The 26730-nt window shown below is 46.7% G+C and overlaps 1 long non-coding RNA gene across 1 annotated transcript in view; it reads left to right on the top strand.

Annotated features, from left to right (window-relative positions):
- LOC144680277 (uncharacterized) overlaps positions 1–26416 on the top strand; it is a 65751-nt gene extending 39335 nt beyond the window's left edge. Inside the window, exons 3-4 of the long non-coding RNA XR_013576516.1 lie at positions 24807–25093; positions 26207–26416. This is a non-coding gene — a long non-coding RNA (uncharacterized LOC144680277). The remainder of the gene's footprint in view (positions 1–24806; positions 25094–26206) is intronic.
- The last annotated feature ends 314 nt before the right edge of the window (positions 26417–26730 follow it).

Genomic DNA, 26730 nt, shown 5'->3' with positions numbered 1-26730 from the left:
AATTTGTTACAACTGAGTGGCTTGCTGGGCCATTTCAGAGGGCAGTTAAGAGGGTCTGTGGGTCTGGAGCCATGTGTAGGCCAGACCAGGTAAGGACGACAGGGTAGTATTAGATCCGAAGAGGAGTCATATAAAGTTGCTTGAAAAAGTAGTAAGGATGAGGATTGTGAGCAGTTTAGAAATCAACAAAGGAGAACCAAGAGATTGAATAAGAGGAGAAAAAAAGAGTATGAGAGTAAATCTTAAAGGAGCATAAAAGAGGACTGTAAATGCTTTTATAACTATGTAAGAAGAAAAGGATTTGTGAAGACAAATGTAGGTCCCCTACAGTCCGAAACAGGAGAATTTATAAGAACAATTAAATAACTAGGTTACGAAGACACAAATAACTTCCCAGAAATATTGGGGAACCAACGGTCCAGTGAGAAGGAGGAATTGAAGGAAATTACTATTACTAAGAAACAGTACTGGAGATATTAATGGGACTGAAAGCCAATAAATCCCCACGGTCTGATAATCTACATCCCAGGGTACTAAAGTAGGTGGCCACGGAATTTTCCAAGATTCTGTAGATTCTGGAACAGTTCCAGCAGATTGGAGGTTGGAAAATGTAACCTCACTGTTTAAAAAAGGAGGGAGGGAAAAAGCAGGGAATTACAGACCAGTTAGCTTAATGTCAGTGGTAGGGAAAATGCTTGAGTCTATTATAAAGGGTGTGATAACAGGACATTTAGAAAATATCAACGGGATGAGACAAAGTCAACATGGATTTATGAAAGGGAAATCATTTTTGACAAACCTACTGCAGACCTTTGAGGATGTAACTAGCAGAATAAATAAGGAAGAGCCAGTGGATGTGGTGTGTTTGGATTTTCAGAAAGCTTTTGATAAAGTCCCACATAAGAGGTTAGTGTGTAAAATTAAAGCACATGGGATTGAGGGTAATATATTGGCATGGTTTGGGAATTAGTTAACAGATAGGAATCAGAGAGTAGGAACAAATGGGTCTTGTTCAGAATGGCAGGCGGTGACTAGTGGGGTACCGTAGGGATCAGTGTTTGGGCCTCAGCTATTTGCAATATATATCAATGATTTGGGCGAGGGAACCAAATATAACATTTCCAAGTTTGCTGATGACACAAAACCTGGTGAAAATGTGAGTTGTTAAGAGGCTTCAAGGTGATTTAGACAAAATGATTTAGACAAGGTGAGTGAGTGGGTAGACACATGGAAGATAAGGCATAATGTGGATAAGTTTGAAGTTATCCACTTTGGTAGGAAAAACAGAATTGCAGAGTATTATTTAAATGGTGATAAATTAGGAAATGTTGATGTATAAAGGGACCTGGGTGTCCTTGCACACGAACTATTGAAAGCAAGCATGCAAGTGCAGTAAGCAGTTAAGAAGGCAAATGGCAAATAATATTTCTGGGAAGTTATTTGTGTCTTCCTCCATGAAGACAGAAATAAAATAGTCGTCTAATTGCTCTTCTAAATTCGTCTGTTTTGGACTGTAAGGGACCTACATTTGTCTTTACTAATCCTTTTCTACTTGCATAGTTATAGAAACTTTTACAGTCCTCTTTTATGTTCCTTTAAAGTTGGCCTTCATTGTAAGAGGACCTGAGTACAGGAGAAAGGATGTCTTACTGTAGCTATACAGGGCCTTGATGAGACAACACCTGGAGTATTGTGGGTAGTTTTGGTCTCCTTACTTAAGAAAGGATTTACTTTCCATAGATGGAGTGCAGCGAAGGTTCACCAGACTGATTCCTGGGATGGCAAGATTGTTATATGAGGAGAGATTGGACTGACTAGGCTTGTATTCACTTGAATTTAGAAGAGAGAGGGGATCTCATTGAAACCTATAAAACCCTGACAGGGCTGGACAGGCTGGATGCAGGGATGATATTTCCTCTGGCTGGGGTCTAAAACAAGGGATTACAATCTCAGGATATGGGGTAGGCCATTAGGGACTGAGATGAGGAGAAGCCTTCGCTCAGAGGGTGGTGAACCTATGGAATTCTCTACTGTTGTTGAGGCCAAGCCACTGAATATATTTAAGAAGGAAATAGATAGATTCCTACACTCCTAAAGGCATCAGGGATATGGGGAGAGCGCGGGAGTATGGCGTTGAGATGGAGGATCAGCCACGATCATATTGAATGGCGGAGCAGGCTCGAAGGGCCGAATGACCTACTCCTGCTCCTATTTTACTATGTTTCTACATGGCAGAATTTTAACTGCCGAGGAAAAATGGGTTTGGGTGCGTGAGGTGAGGGATTACAGACCCCAAGGAGAGACGTCATGTTGGAAACTGAATATGATCCCGGCCACTTCCGGGTTTGGGCTGGGAAGGGGTGAAGGCGAGTGGGGGACTGCTAATGAGCTGTTGGGTAAGTCATTAAAATATGCAAAGCGGCAGTTAACTCTGATTTAACTCTACACTCTGCCTTTAAAAGCCTGTGCACGAGTTTCTAGAACTGCGTAGACCCCTCCCAGATCAGCAGGGTAAGAGCACAGCAAGGGGTACAACTTCAGTGAAACTGAGAGGCTGGGAAGCTTTCAAATAGTGACACGGAATCACTGCAACCCTGCCCAGGTCAGAGGCTGGTGCTTACAGCGTTTCTTCTGAGGTGTTTAGAAATAAGAAACAGGAGCATGTGGCTCTTTTAACCTGCACTGCCATTCAATACGATCATAGCTGATCTTCAGCTTCAACTCTACTTTCCTGCCCATTCCGCAAATACCTTGTTTCTGAGAGCACAGGAATCTCAGCTTTGAATATATTCAACGATGGAGCATCCAGAACCCTCTGGGGTAGAGAATTCCAATGACCTATAATCCTTTGAATGAAGAAGTTTCTCTTCATTTCAATCCTAAATGATCAGCCCCTTATCTTGAGACTGTGTCATCTTGTTCTAGATTCCCAGTCAGGGGAAACAATGGGCGGAACTTTCCCAGAATTGCACTGAGTGCGGTGGCGGGCGGGTAAAATGGAGTCCTACCCGCCGACGAGAAAGGTAGGTTTTCACGCCGTATCGGCCCAATCCCGCCTCATTATTTATTTGCTCCCACGAAACACGCCATTTCCATGGTGAGCGGGCTTTCATTCACCCACCTGCCATTAACTCCGCTGTTGCATCACACCGGCCGCCATCTTTAAAAGGCAGCCGCCAGCAAAGCGCTCATCGCCACCAGCTCACCACTGGTGCCTGGGAGGCATGGCCAGCAAAGGATAAAAGACTGCAGCCCCACTGCGCGCCCCCCCCGTCAACGCCGGGTCCCTCAAGCGACTGCTGGATGCCATGGAGGATCACCGGGATTTGCTCTACCCCCCACTCTGGCCGCAGGATGGGCAGCAAAGTCACCAACCCGGCTTGGTAAGCTGTGGCAGTGGTGGTCAGTGCGAATGCCCTGCAGAGGAGGACAGCCACCCAGTGCCGCAAAAGGATGAAGGATCTCCTCCATTCTGCCAGGGTAATTCACTCTTCTCATCACTCCCAAAGCACACACTCACAAACCCACCACACACCCACAGGGCCCTCACTCACTGCCAGTGCAAGGGACATCACCATTCACTCTCTCATACTCACCATCATTGTCCTCATCCCGTCCATGGGACCACTCACCACCCACACAGGCCAGGCATCCTTATCATCTGGCCTGGCAAGCGTCCTGATACACACTCCCCATCTCTATCCATGCAGGGCAAACTGGCTCACAACAGGAGGGAAAGGTTGCAGACAGGTAGAGGGATGCTGGAATTCAAAGTTCTGACAGCATTTGAAAACAGAGCCATCCAGCTGGCCGGCGATGACCGGGACTGGTTCTGTGCTGACGCTGCTCAACCAAGTGAAGATCCAGCAGTGCAACATCCATCAGACAACCATGGCATGAGTGATGTGTCCTGTTTCACAGGCCACTGCCCAGCACTAATTATCTCCCCTTGCTTTCACAGGCACATCTGGGAAGCAGCCGACAGAGTCAATGACCCAGGGCCTCCAATCAAGAAACCTCTGAAGAAGAATCTGGGGGCACCCTCCCTGAACACTTGTCACAGCGCTCACCCACACCCTCCACCAGCGCAGAGACATACACCTCGGTGTGACCTAGCTTTAGAGTAGCCTTGGGATCACATTCTGGTGAACACATCGCACTGTCTGATCCACAGCAGACGGAGGCAGGGAATTCCCAGGTCCCCGGCACTCAGAGCACTGCTGGAGGCCGGAATAGTGCTGAGTCCGAGTCAGATGATGAGCCTCTGGACTTGGTCATGTCACAGTTGCTGGAGCTGCAAAGGCAAGCTCGGGAACATCAGGAAGGGATGTCCGCTGCACTCCTCAGATTGCAAGGCAGGATGGAGGAGTCCGTCTGTTCTCAGGCTGAGGTGCTAGTACCGGCATTGCAATGCACCGAGGTCAACACTGGCAGGATGGCGGCCACCATGGAGACCTTGGTCCAGGTCATCACTCCTGCGCTGCTGTGCGGGCTTAACTCTATCGCTGATGCCATAGTTGGCTTCCAACAGTGTGTACGCGAGAGGGGTGCTGGGCAGCTCGATCTCACTCTTCCACTCACAGTCAGCCAGGGGCCCTCAGGCACCTATAGGGAGGAGGATCAGCAGGTGCACGCTACATCCAGGTAACTCTGGGAGTGACCGGCCCACCCGAATCCCCACTTCCTGTGACCTCCGCAGATCCAGCTTCACAGGCCGAGGAGGGTGCCACTGCCACACAGCAGGACCCCGAAAGCAGGACGGGGCTCACCAAGTCTCAGCCCTCCAGAGGATGCCTGCCAAAGCCACCACAGACAGGGCATCACAGTCAGCAGGCTGCCTCCACCTCTGCTGTGAATATCCGGGGAACACCAAGACGTAGCGGCAGGGTTAGGAAAGTTAGGTAAAAGTAGTTGCACAGCCTGGGCCCGGGTGTTGATCACTTGTACATACTGTTCACTATTGTCAATGAAGTCCTAAGAATGTCTCCCTGCCAGTGACTCCTTGTTCTGATGAGCAGTGTTCTTGTCACTCAGATGTGAAACCTTTCTGCACAAGATAAAAGGCAGGTGTCTCAGTCCAGGGCCTCTTCCCTGTGCTCTGTGCAACCTTCAGACCAAAGTGATGGTCCAGCCTCACACTCCCTGGAAACATTACTGATACCTGCACCTCGGCGGTTCTGGTCATTGCTGCCACAATGTAGTGGGCAGGTATCACAGAGTTCTCTCATTCTCTCTGTGTGCTCTCAGCACCTTTAAGGTGGGGCTGGCTCCCATCACACCAGCATCTGTGACCAGTGACGCTGTGCATCAGCTCCTGAAGGGCTGAGGTGTTGAAGGCGGACACAGCATCAGATGCATCTAAAGTTTCATTGCTGCATCTCTGAGGTGGCCCTGATCATGGAGCGCAAGCGAGCTGCCCTCGGCCAGACAGGAGTCAGACATTCTCAGAGGCTATGTAAAGATCTATGGAGTATCCTCACTGCATGTCATCGATCCCCTGCAATTGAGAATTATTAGGGCCTCCACTGCATCTTCATGACAGGAGCACTCTCACAGAGGGTGTTGGCGCTGAGATAAGCCAGACTGGAGTCAAAATTTCACAACTGTGATGTAAGTATCTATGGGGTTGCTTCACTGCATGTCGTCATCATCCTCCACAAATCTACCAGCTACATGTGCCTCCCAAGCGCGCCTGCCTCATCTAACCAGTGTGAGAGTCACAACCCCGTCACCATCACCACCAAGGACCCCCTCACCCTCATGCCCGTCAGTGTATCTCATTAGGGTTAGGGTTAGGGTTAGGGTTAGGGTTAGGGTTAGGAGACATGCAGCTCTTCCATCTCCTCCTCAGCTAGCTCCTCCCCTCATTGCAGCGCCAGGTTGTAAAGGGCGCAGCAGGTGATGACGATGCATGACACCCTCTGCGGACTGTATTGCAGGGCTCCACCGGACAGGTCCAGGCACCAGAATCTCATTTTCAGCATCCCAATGGTTTGCTCCACCAAGTTGCGAGCTGCAGCATCAGCCTCGTTATAGCGTCGCTCTGCTGCAGTCTGAGGCCACCGCACGGGTGTCATCAGCCACAGCCTCTGTGCGTAGCCCTGTCCCCAAGGAGCCAACACTGCAGCTTCTGTGGACCCTAGAAGACTGCAGGGATCTGCGAATGATTCAGGATGTAGACGTTGCACACACTCCCTGGAAACCGTGCGCATACCTGCAGGATGTGTTTCTGCTGGTCGTACACCAGCTGCACATTCAGTGAGTGGAAGCCACCGTGTGTTGCGACAGAGACCTGAGCGCCACATGGGTTCAGTCAATCACATCTAGTACCTGTGGGAATCCTGAGATCAGGGCCATTGTATCCTGGCTGTCCGGGTCCCAGGCGAAATGTACAATGTTCCATGTGTGCCATGAAGAAGATGGTATCTGTATCCTCATGGATGCATTTGTTGTTGGAAGATTGTGAAATCTCACAGAGTCATCTGCGGAGCACTAAAAGGAGCCACTGGCACAGAAATTGAGCGATGTGGTCACTTTCACAGTCACTGGCAGTGGATGCCCTCCATGTCCCCTTGGTGCCAAGTCCTGCAGTAAGTGGCAGATATGAGCCACCAGGTCGCTAGACATGCACTGTCATCGATGACACTGGTTCCTAGTCATCTGCAAAGATGGCAGGTGGCGTCTTTAGACCCTGGGTGTCGCTAGGCGCAGACCAGCCACAGCTCACTATTGCTCCTGGCCAGCGTGTCTGGGAGCCACTGCTGCCCCTTCTTCATGAGGTTGCTGCTCCTGCCTTTGCATGGTAAAGTGCCTCAGTCACTCCCTCCTCTGTCTTCTACAGTCTCTGTAGGCCATCAGGCATACAGCCAAGTCACCAGGATCCATGATCCTCCTGCAGCATGAAAGAGAGAGACGTGGTTATCATGGGTGTACTTAGCACCTTTCCTGGTCCTGTGTGACCGCCCCTTAATGCTTCCCTTTAGAGTGCTGGTCACCCCTCGGATGGCCAGAGATGAGTGCGCTGCATGGCTGCCCTGTCAACCTGCGACATGGGGAACATTGGTCCAAACCAGGATGTTGAGATTGGAAGGGGCTGTAAGCACCTCCAGCAGTGGCTGCTACATGGCCAGTGTTGGCAAGGAGTTGGTACAATGTGTGCAGTCCAACTGCTCCGCGGTCCAGTAAAGCGGTGGTGGACTCAAAGTCTGTGCCGGGGGGTAGTGGTGTGCGCTGTTGTGAAACACGTCGGGGTGCTTTCCCGCCGACATGGATGGACATGGATATGGTGGGGTTCCAAGAGCCTGGTGGGATGGCCTTTTAATTAAATGCCGATATGTTATAACTAGCGCCCCATTGACTTATGGCGGGAAACACGGCCCACTGTCAGGTATGGAGCATTTGGTGGTCCTTTGGTGCCTCCCTGTTGCTTGCATGGGTGGGCAGGCTAGGAGCCTGACCCCAATCATATCACTGTGGCTGCGCCTGATCTGTCTCAGTTGCAGAGGCCTGGTCAGTTTATAATTATATGCCGATATGTTATAACTAGCGCCACACCGACTGATGGTGGGAAACACGGCCCACTGTCAGTGGGATGAGCGGAAGATGGCGAGCTGCCTTCCCGCCGACGTGAAGCAGGTCCCGCCATATTTTCCACGCACACCACCTATCACGCCCTCTACCAACGGGCTCGGAAAATTCCTCCTAACGTCTCAGTATCTCTCCTGTCAAAACCCTTCATCCTGAATGTTTCCCGGTATGTGTGATTTCACTGCTTGACAGGCGATCTCCAATTTCTTGGAAGTCAGTTCGTCTGTCCTTGACTTCAGTCACCTTGTCTGCACTTCCCTGCTGTCAGCCTTCACTGCTGCAGCCTGTCCTCAGCTCCTGCCGCTCCACCTTGTGCTTGTGATAAGGAACAAGAGGAGCAACAACACCAACACCAACAGCACAGCAACGGGAGCATTACCAGCAGCAGCAGCAGCTGCCTTCTCCTCAGTCACTTGCCCTCCCACAGGGAAGAGGGGGTGGACACCGAGAACTGGAAGGAGGTGAGACCCCCGCCCCCCCACCAACACAGGATCTACAGGCAGAGGGTCGGCTCTCTCGATGTCTGTGCATCAGTGCCTCAGGGTTCTCAGCCTCTCGCAACAGGTCACTATGGACATTTGCAGCCTCCTGGAAGGAAACCTCTTTCCTGGTGGAGCTGGTGGACGTGCATTGCTCTTGATTGTCAGGGTGGCTGTTGCTGGAGGACCACCCCACGGATCCCCACCCCACCCTGCTCTCTGATTCTCTCTGCGCTTGTGCACTCTCTCCTCCTGCAAGGGAAAAGGAGCCAAGAGTTATGAGTGTGAGAAATGTGTTGAGGTGAGGGAAGGACATTTATAGAGGGTGAGTTTGAGGCATTGGTGTGTGAAGGCGTAACAATGAATGTGAGTGTGGGCTGTTCAGATGGGAGGGGCCTGGAGATAGAGAAATTAATGGAGCCGTAAAGTGCGTTAGCCTGAGGTTGCTGTGCAGGGGAATTCTGGGAAAGTCAGAGTGGGTGGTTTGGTATCTGAAAGTGTTATCCCCCCACTCACCTTTCCTGTGTTGCTGAGGTCCTTGGAACTCTCGGTGTCCTGATTCTAGGTTCAAGTGGCCACACTCCTGATGGTTACTTCCTCTTGTTTGGTTAGAAAGGCTGGCCTCTTCCTCCCATCCTTGGGAAACATCACTTCATTTCTGTCTCTTAGATTCTTAAGCAGAACCTCCAGATAAGAGTAAGAAACCTGGGACAGCCTCCCCAGGTCGACTTTCCATTCCTGTAGCTGCTACATAGAAGCTACAGGAATAAATGCACAGTTCAGCCATTCTGACCACTACCAGGCCCCCTTTAACCAGAAGTCTTTTCTTTGACAGATCTGGCCAGTCACCCCACGCACCCTCTCTGATTGTTGGTGAAGCAGGACGCTAATGTCATGGTTGAGTTAAAGAGTCACAGCAAATTCTGCTTCAGTTACAAATGAGCTTCTGACCTGCTACCAGCTTCCCCACTGCACTCGGGGCTGTTTACATAAGATCTGGCCTTTTGCTTACTTGCTGCACAGCGTACTCCCTGAAGGAATCTCCTGCCAGCTATTGAGAGCACTGGAGAAAATTACTTTTGGATTGATGAATTCATATCCTCAAATTTCTTGGCCTTCCATTAACTGAATGGAGACCAGGCGGAAAATATATCTCATGTTGCTCATGCTGCTGTTGTTTCTGCTTGGGTTAGGAATGGGGGGCCACAAGCAGTTCCTGTAATCTCAATTCCAGCCAATTCCAGTAACATTTTGCAAACCTTTGTTATATATTTCAGCCTTGGTTGGACTGTTAGCACTCTTGCCTTTAAGCCAGAAACTTGTGGGTTTAAGTCCAGAGACGTAAGCACATAGTCCAGACTCACTGTTTAATGAAGAAGTCATGCACCATTGGAACTTTTGTGACATTAAACTGAAGCCATATCTGTTCTCTTAGCCAAAATCATTAGAGCAGATTATCTGCTGATTTATCTCATATTATCTGTGTGATATTACTGTATTGTTGAAAAAAAGAGACATGTCAAAGCTCTTCATCTTTCACTCACAGGACACTTGCAAAAATACTAATTCTTAGGTACCAACGTGGACCACAGCCTCTGTCTGATCACCCTCCCCCAGAAGAGTGTCCTGCAGCCACTCCCTGACATCCTTGACCCTGGCACCAGGGAGGCAACACCCAATCCCGCATGCAAGTGCAAGGTGAAAAGCTTCAACATGTCTCTTTTTTCAGCAATGCTCAAGTTCGGTGCTACCAAATGACTATTTGGACCTTGCTGTACACAATTTGGCTGTTGCCTTTCCCTGCATTACCACTGTAATTGTTCTCCTAGCTTACAATCCTTTCCTTTTAAAACTGCTGGTTCATTGTTTCCATCACTGGACTTACTGAGCTCTTCAGTAATGGAGTAGAAGACAAGCTGACAGTTACAAAAGTTTTTTCTGGTTTTGTTGTTGAAAGGCTGCAGAATATGATCCCATGGCTACATCACCTCTCCAGTACCTCATCTAAGTGACCATGTTTCATGTTGGTGAACTGGATTGGTGAATGCTGCAAGGCTATTGGACTATGAAGAAAATCACCAGCAAGCAGAGAAAAAAAATCCTGTTATTGAGGGTCTGATATTTACTCAGGATCATGAAGAGAGCGGGTCAGGGTTGGGTGGCAGATTAATGGTATGGTTTCCAGACAGGAAACCTGGCAAGGTAGGTTTTCCGGAAGTCCTATGTCCAAAACAGTCTAAGAGAGAGCGAGGTGGGGGGAATCAGAGGGAAAATCAGAGATCGGACTGAAGCAGTCAAAGATTGGGGTGAGAGGTCAGGGATCTTGGGGACACAGAGGTAAGCTGTTGGGCCTAGGGGAATCACTTCTGTTCCTCTTGGCACATGAACAGCGCTGTAAATACACCTACCTTATGGTTCCAGCCCTTCACACTTCCTTTTGCCGATCGTGATTCCTAAGCCCTGAGAATTCCCACCGATATTGGTTAAAAATAAATACATTTATGAAGTAGAGGGACCCAGCCACTTTGTCAGGCACTGACCAGCCTCCTGACAGGAGATTAGTTACCTGTCTCTTGTTCCCCAGTTCAAACAGTAAGTGGGTGATTTGGAGGCAGGGCAGGGTGGGGGTTTGAAATGTAAAACATTTTTACTTTGCACCCAAACCAAACACACTCATTTTACAAGATTTGAGCGCACAATCTAGGACACAGAGGATGATCTTGCCAGAGGTGCCAAACTTTACATGAAAAATTAAACCTAAAGCACTTGGTGTCTGCTGCTTCTGATACTTCAATTGGACCTAAAGATCGCTTGACAGTATTCAAAGAACAAAAAGAGGACACAGAGTGTCCTGAACAACAATAGATACTAAAATAGCTCCATTGGTCATTCAACTCATCAATAGAATCATCTGGGCATTAAATAGCTGCTGCATAATGGATGTAACTCAAAAGTAATTTACTATTGTGTGTGAAGCATTTTCATGTTGTTGAGAGATGTGCAAAGTAGCTATATAAATATATGTCTCCCTCTTTTCAGGGTTAAAACATAAAATGTGAGACAAACCCCTGAACAAAATATGACAGAGAAAGTTCCTGCAATAATAATAACCTGAAAGGAAAATAGATTGCAAATTTATGCTTATTCTTAAATGCAATCAAACATCTTGTGCTCGTTGAAAATCACTTGGTGTTATAATGACAGATGTTCCATTTAGTGTTGATGTGGCAAGGATGAAATGATGAAAATGATAGATCTTCAATTGCACTAAATTGAAGGGCCTCTGTGGAGACAGACAATGAAGCCCATCAGCAAACACCCTCCACATCAAATGGGCACGTATTTTGTGGTTGCAATGTAGCTCTCACAATACCGTGAGAAGTAAAAGTATGATAGCTATTCTTTCATGCAAGAACGTTTGATTAATATCTTTTGTGAAAAAAAGGAAAGCAAGAGTGAATTTCCAAAGGGATTTTTCCACTTATCAGCAGTTCTTCTAATGAAGTTATAGCAGGCAAGCTGAACTTTACATGCCATCTGGATCTCTGACATCTATCCGCATAATAAATTGAAGTCCTATGTGCTAGCTCTGGTGTTTTCCGGACATTAAAGATCCTAGGGTATAATTTAGACGTTTGGTAGTACAGAACTTGAGTAATGTTGAGAAAAAGAGACATGTCAAAACTTTTCGTCTTGCACTCATCAGAGCACTTCACAAGAGATCTAATATAAGGGAAAAGAACAATTTTTGCTGAGCGAGGAGAGAGTGCTGATTGGTTGGCAAATGGACTCTGATTGGTAGAGGCATTGCCATGGAAAATGCATCACTGATGGTGACTGACAGGTAAATGCCAAATCATTGTTATAAATTTAAACCAGGTAGCTTGACCCTGATTGGTCAGAGCATTGTCCTGAGGAATGAATCAACAAAGGACAATCATTTATTTTGTTTAGCTGAAACAGACACAATGTGTACACATCAAAAACAAAATTACCTGGAAAAACTCAGCAGGTCTGGCAGCATCGGCGGAGAAGAAAAGAGTTGACGTTTCGAGTCCTCATGACCCTTCAGCAGAACTGAGTGAAGTTAGGAGAGGGGTGAAATATAAGCTGGTTTAAGGTCGGGGGGTGGTGGGGGGTGGGGAGAAGTTGGGGGGGTGATGGTTGTAGGGACAAGCAAGCAGTGATACAAATGATCAAAAGATGTTACAGACAAAGGAACAGGGAGGTGTTAAAGGTGGTGATATTATTGAAAGCGGGTTTTAGTAAACACCTTGTCAAACACCAGGAGAGAAATGGAAAGCAATGAAGGTGAACAAGGCAGAAGAGACAGGCAGAAATCCTGTCCGAGAACAGAGCAATACTTCTTCAAGGAAGGCATTTCTTGAAGAGGAGTGGCAGTCAATTAAACACAGATATAAAAACAAAAAACTACTGCGGATGCTGGAAATCCAAAACTAAAACAAAATGTTCTTTCTGTCTGCAAAGAACAAGGGCCTGTGTATTAATATAGGTAGCATCCAGTACACGGAAATGTGCCACACCGCAAGCCCGGCTGATACAAAGGGCCCTGTTCTCTGCAGAAAGAAAGAACATGTACACATATTGTGCCTGTTTCAGCTAAGCAAAATAAATGATAGCCATTTTCTGACTCATTCTCAGGGCAATGCCTTGGCCAATCCGAATCAAGCTGCCTGGTTTGAATTTCAAACAACGCTTGGCGGTTAACTGTCAGTCGCCATCAATTGGTACATTCTCCATAGCAACGCCTCTACCAATCAGAGTCCACTTGCCAACCAATCAGCACTCTATTCTCATACAGTATAAATTGTTGTTTCCTCTTATATCGGTATTCTTGTGAAGTGTCCTGATGGTTACAAGATGAATAGCTTCAATATGTCTCTTTTTTCAGAGTGTAATTTGAAGATCTTGGTGTTCTCTACATGCCCTTCATGTTCCTCCCTCGGCCAGACCAATTGGTTACTCATCACCTTGTTTGTGAGATTTTGATATGTGTATAAGGTCTGCTTTATTTTGCTGGCTTAACAACAGTCTCTGTACCTTAAAATCATTGGTTGCATGAAGTGGTTTGAAATACATGTGAGAACAAGCTCCACATATCACGGAAGTCAATGAAATAGAAATGGATAAACATCTGAACAGTTAATTCATGCACTGGACCTGTTAAGTTAATGAACTATTATGTTGCTCTCAGATAAAAAGCAAAAGAAGCAAATGGTGTTTGCAAAAGAAATTTTTAAAGTCAGAGGAACTGGAGCAAATGAAAACACAATTTAGGGATAATTCTCTGAGGACATGCTGACATCAAGGAATCTCGTTTGGTGGTAGCACAGACAAGTATCCCCTTTGTCATTCATTTAAAAGGACAGTGAGGAATACTGGATGTCCAACATTTTAAAAATACATACAAAATAGCCTAGAGGATAGTCAGCCAGGAGCAGTACGGTTGCTGCCTGGACAGTTGATGCCAAGTCCCCAGTACAAGCCCTATCCTAATTATCCTAACCATTATCACTAAATTCACTGGAAAGCTCGCTCAGAGAACAGCAAGAGGCCCAACATGGAAAATGGAGGAAATATCATGGGGAGCACTGCTCTGAGGGCAGGTCAGAGTAAAAATCTGAATCCGACTGAGCTGTAGCAAACTTGAGAGCGCTTGATGCTGATCCTCAATGCTGTAAATAGAATAAAGACCCTCACCAGATTGAGTACACACTTCAATAAAAATAACTCTTAACAAAGGAGAATTTGGGTATTGCTGGAAAAAGAGACGTGTCAAAGCTTTTCATCTTGCACTCATCAGGACAGTTTGGAAGAATACCAATACAAGGGGAAAACAACAATTTATACTCTATGAGAAGAGAGTGCTGATTGGTTGACAAGTGGACTCTAATGGGTATAACTCTCCTCACACAGTATGAATTGTTGTTTTCCCCTTGTATTAATATTCTTGCAAAGCGTCCTGATGAGTGCAAGACAAAAAGCTCTGGCATGTCTCTTTTTTCAGCAATATTCAAGTTCTGTACTGCCCAACGACTATTTGTAAAGGAGAATTTAATTTGAAACACTGCCACCCACTCCCCCATAGAAAATGCTAAAAGATACGCAGCAGCTCAATCAACAGTTGCTGGAGAATAGAAGAAAGCACTTCAAAAGTAATCTGTCATCTAAATTTTAATTATTCCTCTTTTAACAAAAAAAAAATGTGATTAGAATATTCATCATAATTTACCACCGGCTGCAGAAGCTGCAAGTGGCTTCGGGATAAAGTATTCCTGAGGACGTGGTTTCTTTCGTGAGATTAAAAAAAAATAACAACACTCACAATGCAATTCTGAACCCGTGCTTCAATCATCAATTGGCTGATGAAATGTCAAAATCTTCATTGATCCAGCTGTGCCACAATTGCTTCCTGTGGTAAATAGTTTGATAACAATACAGAAAATATCAGCTCACTGATTTGAATAACAATGCCTTCCATGTATGCCATCCATAAAATGCAATACTCACACAGTTATATTCATTATGTTGCTCTACAATGGCTACCATCGTCCTTAGCAAGGTGAAATGTTTTCCTGAAAATAGCCATTTGCTCTATTCATCTTTAAATAACAACTGGCTTTAATCTAATCACTTAAAGTACTTAAAACTATTGAGATACATTTGGATTGCTGGACATTAAGATGGATTTGTCAGTTCTGTAGCCACAAGCAGCAAACATTGCATGTTGCAGCAAATGGAATGTTAATTCACTGCCAGCAGTCAATCAGATATTAGTTGACATTATTCATGTTTACCACTTACATTTTACTGTGTTGCTCTACAAATACACTCAAAGTTCAAGTATTTACCCATAAATAACAATTTGCTTTCATGTAATGGCCGGAAACTCGGTTTGAGGAGATAAAGTTGCTGACTTATATTAAAACTAGATTTGGCATCAATTTTCTGTCTATTTTCAGATGTTTTTCGAGGACTTTGTTGTATATTTTCAAATTATTTCTTGAAAACTAAAATGCTTCCCTGGTATAAAACAAAGGCTGGACCATGATTGCACAGAATGGTCAACAAAATGTCTAAAAACCACTAACTGCCCAACATTGCTCTGAAAGTGTCAATAGCACAGAAGGCATTGCAAAGATGAAAGTGGAATATACTTTTTTAAAATGGTCCGCATCATGAAAAGAAGCTACAAGGTCGTTATGATCCTTGACCAGATCCCAAGATTTTGGTAAGATTCAGTAGGGAGCAACAACATTTTGCTTAAAGTAGGCAAAGTTTGAGATTTAATAAACTTGTTCAGTGAATAAAGCCACACGATTCCAGGGATATTGAACAAAATTAAACTTTCCTATACAAAATCAGGAAGATAAAACAATTTACAATATCTATCTTATACTCCAACATTCAGGGTAAATATGAGATATAAGCCAACTGTGTTCAAACACACCACACTACACACTAAATGGCAAATGCAACCAGGACAGAGTCCAGAGATTTTTCAACAGCCCAGACATCAGTAACACTGTGTGTCAACCAATCTCACTAAAACTCTGTCTCTCTCATGAGGGAGTCCAGTCTTCAACTTTGAAGATCTCGCCTTGGAATTCTCTCCATAAGTCGCTCCCACTCGGACGGCATCAATTATGGCCCACCTCACAGGGTTTCAATTTTGTCTCCAGAGATTCTGTTCCCCTGGAATCCTGAGTATACACTCAAGTGCTGACTCAAAAGCACAACTTTAGCTCTTCAGTCACACCGAGCAGAACACTATTGCTCCAAAGGGGTACCTTTGCCCCAGTGACCCACAGCAAGGAGTCACCAACTTCAACTTGGGTCTTCAGGACTTCTTCTGAGCCCCCTTCAATTAACAACTTGGACAGCATCAAGATGGCCCACCCTGCAGGGATCCAATCTCATCTCCCGACATTCTGTTCCCTTGGATTCCTGAGTATGCACTTAAGCACCAACTCGTAAACACAACCTCAACTCTTCAGCTGCACTGAGCAGAATGCTACTGCTCCAAAGAGGTACCTTTGCCCCAATGGCCCGCGGCACAGAGTCATCAACTTTCAGCTGCATTCTTCACTTAAAGCCTGCTGCCCACAGCACTTTCCCTTTTTGGAGCTATTTCTCTGCTCCTCTCTCTTTAACTGAGCTGGGACCTTTTCCCGTCCCTGACCCCTTTCTAGGGCCCTTCTTTTGGGACCTCTCCCTGTCCCCCATCTAAAACACTAGTCTTCCATCACATTCCGCTCCCGGTCACCTAACCCTGGGTTTTCCTGCCAATTTTTCTTCATGCAGAGGTGCGCTGGGTTCAAAGAACGTAAAATTTACAGAACTGCGCATGTGCCTCCTCCCAGTTTGCGCATGCACAAAAGTTTCGAGATCCGTTGGGAATTGAAGTTCCCACTTCTGCTCTTCCGTGAGGTAAATATAGCTTTCATTACTTACTTAATGTAAACATATGATTACTAAAACTCCAAACTTGCTGAAAAGCGAGACAAGGGCCTAGATATTTGGGAGTTCCCTCTTTTGGGGTGTTAAACTTTCCTATACAAAATCAGAAAGATAAAACAATTTAAAATATCTATCTTATACTCCAACATTCAGGGTAAATATGAGATATAAGCCAACTGTGTTCAAACACACCGCACAACACAATAAATGGCACATGCAACCAGGACAGAGTCCATAGATTTCTCAACAGCCCACCCAGACATCAGTAACACTGTGTGTCAACCAATCTCACTGAAACTCAGAGGGGGGCGTCAACGATCACAGAACCAGGGAGTTGGGAGAAGTGTCAATCAGAAGTGAGGTTTATTGTGGGATCAAAAATAGTATTCGAAGCTCGACGTTCAAGTGGGTAACTTAGATTTTAGCTGCAGGCATTCTGCATTCCATAATGGTGCTGGCCACCTCAGTGCAGACCAATCTTGCAGCAGGGACATTAAGCAAGGGCTCGAACCCTTGTTTGAATATATAAAGGGTATTACGTCTGCATCAGGCTTGGACCAAAGGATGCTTCTTCATAGAATCATAGAATGATTCAGTGCAGGATGAGCACATTTAGTGCATTGTGGAGTGCACTGGCACTGAGTGGAACTACTGCAAGTTTGGTGAGAAGGAAGTGAAATGTTAATTTTAAAGTTAATCTTTTATAAAATCTAGTACTGCTTGCTTGCAATTTAGCATTTTACTTAAATTTACTGTTTTTAAGTTTTAAGTTTCTTAGAGCAAATCAAAATCTCTACTGGAGAGCAGGTGAGACCAGCAAATTAAGTCACTGGCCTAACCTGGTTTTGTAACTGCCAGCTTTATCTGAATCTCAGTTATATAAATAAGAGAGATTCAGTGCACTCTCACGCAGTGCACTGGCACAGAGTGAATTACTATGAGTTTGGTGAGAAGGGTGTTTGGTGAGGAGGGGAGGGAGGTGCTCTTTTCTTTTCCTCAGCCCCCAGGTGACCAGGATTTCAAAAGCTGCACAGGAGGACCGAGTTTTGAAAACAGCCAGGAGTGATATCAAAGCAGAAAGATAAGTTCATCGGTTGGTGAGAAACTGCAGTTCGGGAGGGTCTTCAGCTGAAAATTAGAAAAACACATTCTCTTTAAAAGAAGGAGCTGCTTAGATTTCAGTAAGAAACACAAGCAATAGGGAAGTTAAGTTAAGACCATGTAAAATAAAGTAGTATAAGTAAACCAAAGTAAAATAAAGTTAAAATAAGGGAAGTAAATTGAAGCTGTGGCAGGACAGCCCAGTTGTGTGGAATGCATGTCCTGTAATATGTGGGAAGTCCTGGACACTACCACTGTCCTAGATGACTACATGTTCAGGAAGTGTCACCAGCTGCAGAACACAGAGCTCTGGGTTTCAGAGTTTGAGCGGCAGTTGGAGTTGCTGTGGCATATCTATGAGGGTGAGAGCTACGTGGATAGCATGTTCAGAGGGGTGGTCACACTGCAGCTTGGGAGCCTGGAGGCAGAAAGGGAATTGGTGACAACCAGGCCCCCAAAAAGAACTTGGCAGCTAGTGCAAGAGTCCCCTGGGATCCCATTCACCAATCGGTTTTCCGTTTTGGATACTGGCGAGGGTTTTGGTTCCTCAGAGGAGCGCAGTCAGAGTCAGGTTTGTGGCACCACAGGCAGCTCTGCTGTATAGGAGGGGAAGAAGAAGAGGAGAAGGGCAGTAGTGTCAGGGGATTTGTTAGCTAGGGGAACAGACAAAGTGTTTCTGTGGCCATAGGCGTGACTCCATGATGGTATGTTGCCTCCCTGGTGCCCGGGTCAAGCATGTCAGGAAGCATTCTTCTCGGGGAGGGTGATCAGCCAGAGGTCGTGGTCCACGTTGGTACCAATGACTTCAGTAGGAAAGGGGATGAAATCCTGGAAGCAGATTTTAGTGAGCTAGAAAGGAGATTGAAAAGCAGGAACTCTAAAGCAGTAATCTTAGGGTTACGCCGAGTCCCACGTGCAAGTGAGTAGAGAAATAGAAAAATCGAGCAATTGAACACATGGCTGAAAAGTTGGTGTAGGAGGGAGGGCATCAGATTTCTGAGGCATTAGGACCGGTTCTGGGGAAGGTGGGACTTGTACAAGCCAGACCGCCTACACCTGAACAAGACTGGGACGAATATCCTCGAGGGAGATTTGCTAATGCTATTGGGGAGGGGGAGGGGGAGGGGGAGGCAGAAGGGGGGTTGGTGGAGGGGGTCCGGTTTAAACTAACCCCCACTCTGGTCGCAGGATGGCAGGGGGCTGGGAAACTGGGGGCAAATTCAGAGCAGGGAATGGGAGATGGAGAATTAGTGAGTAACTCTGAAAGACAGAAGAAGCACAGGTTAAAAAGTGGACCGCACAGGAATGTGGCAGTGTTAAAGGGTGTATATGTAAATGCAGGGATCATAGTAAATAAAGCCGATGAGCTGAGGGCACAGATAGACACAGGGCAGCATGATATCAAAGCCATACCGGAAACTTGGCTTAAAGAGGGGCAAAAATGGCAGCTCAACATCCTTAGATATAAAGTTTTCAGGCAGGATAAGAGCGGGATAAAAAAGGTGGGGGGCGTAGTACTATTGGTTAAATAATCCAATACAGCTGTGAGGAGGGATAACATACTAAATGAAGCATCAAACGAGGCCATATGGGTTAAGCTCAGAAATAAAGAAGGGACAGCCACACTGCTGGGAGTGTACTATCGACCCCCAAATAGTGGAAGGGAAAATGTAGGCAAAATTCTGAGTGCAAAAACAATATGGCGGTAATAGTTGGATATGTCAACAACCCGAGTATCAATTGGGATACGACCCGTGTGAAGAGCAAAAAGGGCACAAAAGTCTTAAACTGCTTACAAGGGGACTTTTCCAGCCAGTGCATAGTAAGCCCAATGAGACGGGCTCAATTCTAGATTTGGGGTGGAAAAGTCCCTTCATTTGCAGCATGTGCGGTAATGGGTGGGTAAAATGACGGTGTACCCGCTGGTCACAGTGGTGGCTTTTCACCCCGCATCGTCCCAAACCTGCCAAATTAATTATGCATTCCCGGGAAACATGGCAGGCGAGTTCTCATTCGACGGCCACACCATCACCTCGCTGCTTCATCAGCCGGGCGCCATATTTAAAATGCAGCCACATGCACAACTCTCAGTGTTTCCAGCCCATGACTGCTGCACAGGAGACAGGATGTCCCCAAAAGGCAAGAAGACTGCAGCCCCCAGGTTCAATAATGTGCCCCTCAAGTGCCCTTTGGACCCAGTGGAGGTCCATCATGATACCCTCTACCCCTACTCTGGTCGCAGGATGGGCAGCAACATCACTAATGTGGCTTGGGAGCTGGTAGCAGTGGTGGTCAGCACAACTGCCCTACAAAAGCGAACTGCCACCCAGTGCCGCTACAGGATGAATGATCTCCTCCGTTCCGCCTGGATGTCACTCTTCTCATCACTCCCAACTCACACACACACAAACCCATCACACATCCCCAGGGCCCTCACTCACTGCCAGTTCAAGGGACATCACCATTCACTCTCTCAGACAAACTACTTCATTGTCCTCAACAAATCCATGAGACCACTCCCCACCCACACATACTTTTCATCTGGCCTGGCAGGCATCCTGCTTACACTCGCTCCATCTCTTTTCATGCAGGACAAGCTGGGGCACAATAAGAGGGAGAGGTCACAGACTGAGGATATCCAGGTCCTCACGGACTTTGAAAACATCCAGCTGGCCACTGCACTCCTCAGATTGCAAGGCACGATGCAGGAGCCTGCCCGCCTTCAGGCTGAGATGATAGCGCCGGCATGCCAACGCACCGAGGTCATGGAAACCTTGGTCCAGGACTTCGCTCCTGCACTGCTGTGCGGGCTGAACTCCATCGCTGATGCCATAGTTGGACTCCAACAGTGCGTACACAAGAGGGGTGTAGGGCAGCCCAATCTCATTCCCACTACCCCTTCTCCTCAAGGAATCAGCCAGGGGATCTTGGACACCCATATGGAGGAGGATCAGCAGGTGCCCACCCTGGGGCTATCCATCCAGGTGACTCTGGGAGTGTCTGGCCCATCCGATTCCTTTCTTCCTGGGAGCTCAGCAGCTCCAGCTCCACAGGCCGAGGAGGATGCCACTGCCACACAGCAGGACCCCGAGGCTCTCCAGGTCACAGCTCTCCAGAGGTTGCCCGCCAAGGTCATCTCAGACAGGGCGTAGCAGTCAGCTGCCTGCCCCCACCTCTGGTGTGGATGTCGGGGGAGCACCAAAACATAGCGGCAGCGTTAGGAAGGTTAAGAAGCTGTAATTGCACAGCCTGGGCAAGGGTGTTAATCACTTGTACATAATGTTCACTATTGTAAATAAACTCCCAAGAATGTCCCCCTGCCAATGGCTCCTTGTTCTGATGAGCAGTGTTCGTGTCACTCAGATGTGAAACCTTTCTGCACAAGGTAAAGGCAGGTGTCTCAGTCCAGGACCTCTTCCCTGTGCTCTGTGCAGCCTTAAGACCAAAGTGATGGTCCAGCCTCACACTCCCTGGACACATTACTGATGCCTGCACCTCGATGGTGCTTGTCATTGCTGCCAGAATGTTGTGGGCAGGCGTCACAGAGTTCTGTCATTCTGACCTCAGCACCCTTAAGGTGTGGCTGGCCCCCATCTCTTCAGCAACTGTGACCAGTGACGCTGAGCTCCTGAAGGGCTCAGATGTTGAAGCCAGACAAAGCATCAGATGCTTTTAAAGTTTCATGGCTGCATCTCCATGATATAACCCATGATATAACTGATTTCTTTCAGTTCCTCCCTCTCACTAAACCCTGTATTCCCCAACAGTTCTGGTATGTTATTTGTGTCCTCCTTTGTGAAGACAGAGCCAAAGTATGTATTTGCCTGTCATCTCTGCAGGCTCCTCTCAGGGAGCTCCGGATGAGGGCAGCTGCTCCTCCGCCCCTCTGCCAGTGACTGTAGCATCTGGAGAGGCTGCAACGACTGGGGAGATGCCAGCTGTGAACTGGCAGCTCCCTCCCAGGCGGGGCCAGCACAGGCTCCACGGGCCAGAGGACGACTGCCAAGGTCATCAAGGCCAACAGAACAGCAGAGCCAGCAGGCTGTCTCAGATACCACTCCCAGCGAGGGGTCAGAACCAAGACGTAGCATCTGAAAACGTAAACATAAGGCACCTCACGCACACTGTTTTAGCATTGGTGCTTTTGTGTTGGCCTGCAATGAGTCCTTTATGAGTTGCTGTGATTCTTAAAACCTTTTTCATTTTGTTTCATTAAGTTTCTTTGGTTGCAATATTAAATTCAAACATGTCACCATGGCTTTTGTGCTGCAGGTGGGTGGTTTCCAATAATGCAATGTGTGCTTTGTGGGACATTCAGATTTATTAACAAGGGCCTTAGTTAATGTTCCTAACCAAGCAGATTTTGCACTTAGGTCCCGAATATAGAACATACAGCCCAAGCTTGTCCTGGAGGTCCATATGTGGTGTGCTAGCTGAAGGTTCATTGGATTAAAGCCTCCCGGGTGTTCCTGCCTCCTTGGAGTATGTCTGGGTCAGTGTCTACCCCCTCAGCATTTCCCTGTGCATGCTCATCCTCGGACTCACTGCTGAACTCATCGTGTGCAGCCACAGCCACTGTGTCTACGTCTTCATCATCCACTGCGTACCCCCCTTTCCAGCGCAAGATTGTGGAGAGCGCAGCATGCAACCACTATCAGTGACACACACTCTGGGGGGTATAGGAGTGCGCCCCCTGTGTGGTCCAGGCATCGGAAGCACACCTTGAGAAGACCAATGGATCTCTCCACCACAGCCCTTGTGGAGGTGTGGCTCCTATTGTACCACTGCTCAGCTTCTGTTCTTGGATGGCGGAGAGGCATCATGAGCCACCTTCTGAGGGGATAGCCCTTGTCACCCAGCAGCCATCCATCCAGCCGGGCTGGAGCACTGAAGAGCCCCGGCACCTGGGAGTGTCTGAGGATGTAGATGTCGTGGGAGCTGCCTGGGTACCTTGCACAGACTTGTAGAATCAGCATCCTGTGATCACACACTATCTGCACGTTCATGAAGTGGAATCCCTTCCGGTTGACGAAGGTACCGGGCTCACCCGCTGGTGCCTTGATGGCCACATGTGTACAGTCAATTGCACCCTGGACGTGGCGGAAGCCAGCAATGGCCGCGAAGCCTCTGGCTCACTGTGTCTGGCTGGCCTAATCCCAGCTGTGCCCTTTGGACTCACTGGCATGGGGTGCCCACCCACACAGTTAGCGGAGATCTCAGGCCCAATCACCTGACAGATATAGTTGACTGTCTCCCTTGACAGTCAGAGCCTCCTTCGGCACTGCACCTCAGTCATATTGAGGTAACTGCTGCGCTGCCTGTAAACCCTGGCAGCAGGATAGTGGCGCTTTTTTCTGCGACTTTTTCGCCTTGGACTACCTCTCAGCCCTACACCCCTTGTGCCTGTGCCTGACCTCCAAAAGGTGGCTCCCCCGGAGGCTGAATGTGCACCCCTGGCCTCCTCCCCCTTTTAGCCCTCCCTTCCTCCTCAGAGTAGGTTCCTCAAGTGGAGAGTTCAGCTCCCATTCCCAGGCTAAGGGAAGGCTTCCTGAAACATGCAGGCCCAAAAAAGATTCCTCACTGCAGAGTGCTGACCTGAAGGTTGTGGGTCCAGACCAAGCAGCTGGTATGTGTTTTGGAGTATTGCAGATTACACAGGTAAGTATCAGTAACTTTGAAACACCAATATTTGACAGAGCACAGTCGTGACCTCACTGAGCCCTCTTCTCCTGCCCGTGGATGAGGTTTATACAAATGTGTCCTACCCGCCTGCCCGTTGCACCCATGCGCCGACCTGAAGATTGCACGGGCGCCAAAATATTGTGGTTAATTGGCGCCTCAAGGGCCTTAAATGGCCAGGTAATTAATGACGGGCGTGCATCGCAGACCATCACTCGCCCGCCCAACGAAATATCGAGATGGCACGCTGTGACGTCAGGATGCTCGCCCAACCTCCCCGCGCATCATTTTACACTCATGCGTGCGGGGCCCGCCCCCACATGCCAACAGGAAAATTCTGCTCATTCTGTCTTGTAAATTCTGCCTGGTGTTAATAAGGGTATTCTGACCTTTTGGAATTCAGTCTTTTGGTGTTACAGAGTGATTTTCAATGCGCAGCATGAGTTAATTTAATTTCACCCAAATTCCTAATATTAGACTTGATTAATATTTATAATCCTCCAGCATAGAACATTGACTGCTTTGATAAATTTTGTATCAGAATTGGTGAACCAATATTAGGAACATTGGAATTGTAAGAGGATGAAAGATTGAAGTCCTTCTAGTTTACCCTCTATGATCCAAAAAAGTCAGATGATACAATGATAATAGAGTTGTTGACTAATTTTAGCAATTGATCTCTATTAATTAGTCTACAACAAGCCCAGGTATGATCGAAAGAAAAGACCTGTGGCAGAGAACTTTGGGAACCATTTTTAAAAATGTATTCTTTAATGGGATGTGGGCATCACTAGCAAAGCCAATATTGGTTACCCACCCCTAATTATCCTTGAACTGAGCGACTTGCTCAGTCGTTTCAGAGGGTAGTTAAGAGTCAGCCATATTGTTGTGGATCCAGAGTGATATGAAGGCCAGACCAGATTTCCTTCCCTCAAGTACATTGTGAACAAGTTGAGTTTTCAGGACAATCAATAATAGCTTCATGGTCACTATTACAGAGATTAGTTTTCAATTCCTGATTTTTTATTAATTGTCATTGTGAGATTTAAAATCATGTTCACAGCCAATTTGCCTAGGTATCTAGATTGTTAGTCTAGTGATATTACCGCTACACCACTGTGCCCAACCACACCATGCTCTGTCCAAAGTTACCTCTTCTTCCCAAAAATGCTAAATTTACACTATATCATAGCTCAAATTACTCATATACTATATCCCAAAATGTTAATTGCTGAAAGGAAGTTATTAAATTTACATTTGAATGAATTAACATTTACTGTTTCCATCATCTACCTAGTTCCATATCAGGCATTAACACTAGCAACACAATCTTAATAGTGAAATGGACAATTGATAACCTGAGTACATAAGCCCTAATTACTTTAAATTATTAATTTAATTCATAAGCAGATTAAATGTCATCTCAATAAAAGTATTGTATGTGAATGATTGATTTGTGTTTTCATTCTATATTTTCAGTTCCAGGTTTGCGAATTTTTGATTTCCTGCCAACCTGAACACAATCAGTGACTATAGGAAAATGCAAGTATTATGTGTGTGTTTTCTCGCTCCTCGATATTGTCCCAAATCTTCCAATCAGAGTCAAAACCAACAAAAAATTACCCACTTACCTTCCTCCGATTTTTCGGGCCAATTTTCCAATGGAGGATCCTGCAGAACCCAGTGCCGGAAACCTTGGAGAGAGCAGCAGAGAGAATCTGTGCCAAAGCCACACCCCTCTTTAAGGCACCAGCTGCTATATTCAGGTAAGTCAGAGTTTAATTGTCCCAAATCTTCTCAGTGTGTTAATGAATGAGTGTATGGGTGAATGTGTAGGTGTGTAAGGAGATAGAGTGGATGAGGTAAATGGGTAAGAGGGTAGGGTAGCAGTTGGGTAGGGTGGTAGATGGGTAGGCTCGTAGGTGGGTAGGGTGTTTGCTGGATAGGGTGATGAGGTTGGGTTAGGTCGGTTTGGAGGGGGAGTTGGCGGAGTCAGGGAGAGGGTGGGTCGGGGGGTAGTAGGGCAGTGGGGCTAGTCAGATCAGGCCGGGGGGAGTCGGAAGGTCAGGGAGGGTTGGGGGCACATGGGGGACTGGTGGAGGGTAGTCAGGTCAAGTTGGGGTGAGTCGGGGGTTTGGGGGTTGTCAGAGGTCATGGGGAGTTGGGTGGTGAGAGCTAATCATGTCGGGTTGGGGGAGGAGTGGGGTGGCGGGGGCGAGTCGAGTGGTGGGGTCTAGTCAGGTTGAGTCAAATGATCAGGTGGGTGAGTTGGGGCAGTATGGAAGGAGTCAGGTGGTAGTTAGGGGTTCAAGGGGGGAGTCAGGGGGGTCAATTGTATAGTTACCAAGATGTTCGGCTAGGATTTTTCTGCGTAACATTTCCTGGGTAACTGTTCAGGTAAGTAAATCAGAACTGTCTGAAGTCTGATTCTAACTCAAGAGTTGGAGACTTTTCGGAGGGTCCCGGGGAGCAGGGGAATTGCCCATCAGAAGTTCACACTTTCCAGGCAATTCCCACAGAGCCAGTGCGTTGGGACTGCCAAGGGTTCCCGTAGCGCATTTTGAGGAGTACATCCGGTCTTCAACTATCTAGAGGTTGGAAGTTCTGGGCCATTATGTGAAATAACAAAGATAGAAACTACAATTTATTCAGGTTTTTGTGGCATGTATCACACGTACATGACTCCACTGGATATGTATGTCATTGCATAGAACTACACTAAACCCCTACTGGTGAACTAATTGGACTTAATACTGTTCTCTAATGTTCATGTGATGACTACTGCTGTGTGTACTGAACTGTGATGGTGAAGAGAAGAAAGATGAAAGATTAATTCAAGCAGTGCAATGGTTTATGATTATTACCTTGTGTTCCTGCAGAACTAACAACAGGAGTGGTTGATATTGTTCCGGATTATTAAGACAATTCATTTAATGCCCAGACAAGTGAAAACTCAAGTTAAGCACAAGAACGACACCCAGTCAAGAACAGATTACTTAATGATGAGCACAGTTCATAACATTTGAGAATAAATTGAACTTTACTGTGCCATGGTTTCTCACTGCTGATGCAACAATAACTGTACATACAAAATATAAAGAGGCCTTTCAAGTATTGGCAATTGCAAGTAGTCTTTCACATATGTGAGGAGACATTTATAAATATACTCAGGCTTAATAAACTCAACCGCATGCTTGTAAAATAGTTATTCATACAAACGGCCTCTTTCAAATAGTTCATGGATTCGTCTGTGCTCATAGTACGAGGTTCATCAGCATGGTAGCATGAAATATTTTTCTTCTGGGACAATATCCAATGCTGTGTGCTTAGGTTAAGAATGGTGTAGCCTTGTGACAATTCTGGGCACCCTATGTATTAGTTCATAAATGCAATCTAAAATCCA

The sequence above is a fragment of the Cetorhinus maximus genome, chromosome 5 (genome assembly GCF_964194155.1).
Source record: "Cetorhinus maximus chromosome 5, sCetMax3.hap1.1, whole genome shotgun sequence".
NCBI classification, from domain to species: Eukaryota; Metazoa; Chordata; class Chondrichthyes; order Lamniformes; family Cetorhinidae; genus Cetorhinus; species Cetorhinus maximus.
Note: the sequence above shows the minus strand (reverse complement) of the source record. Positions and strands in the feature narration are given on the sequence as shown.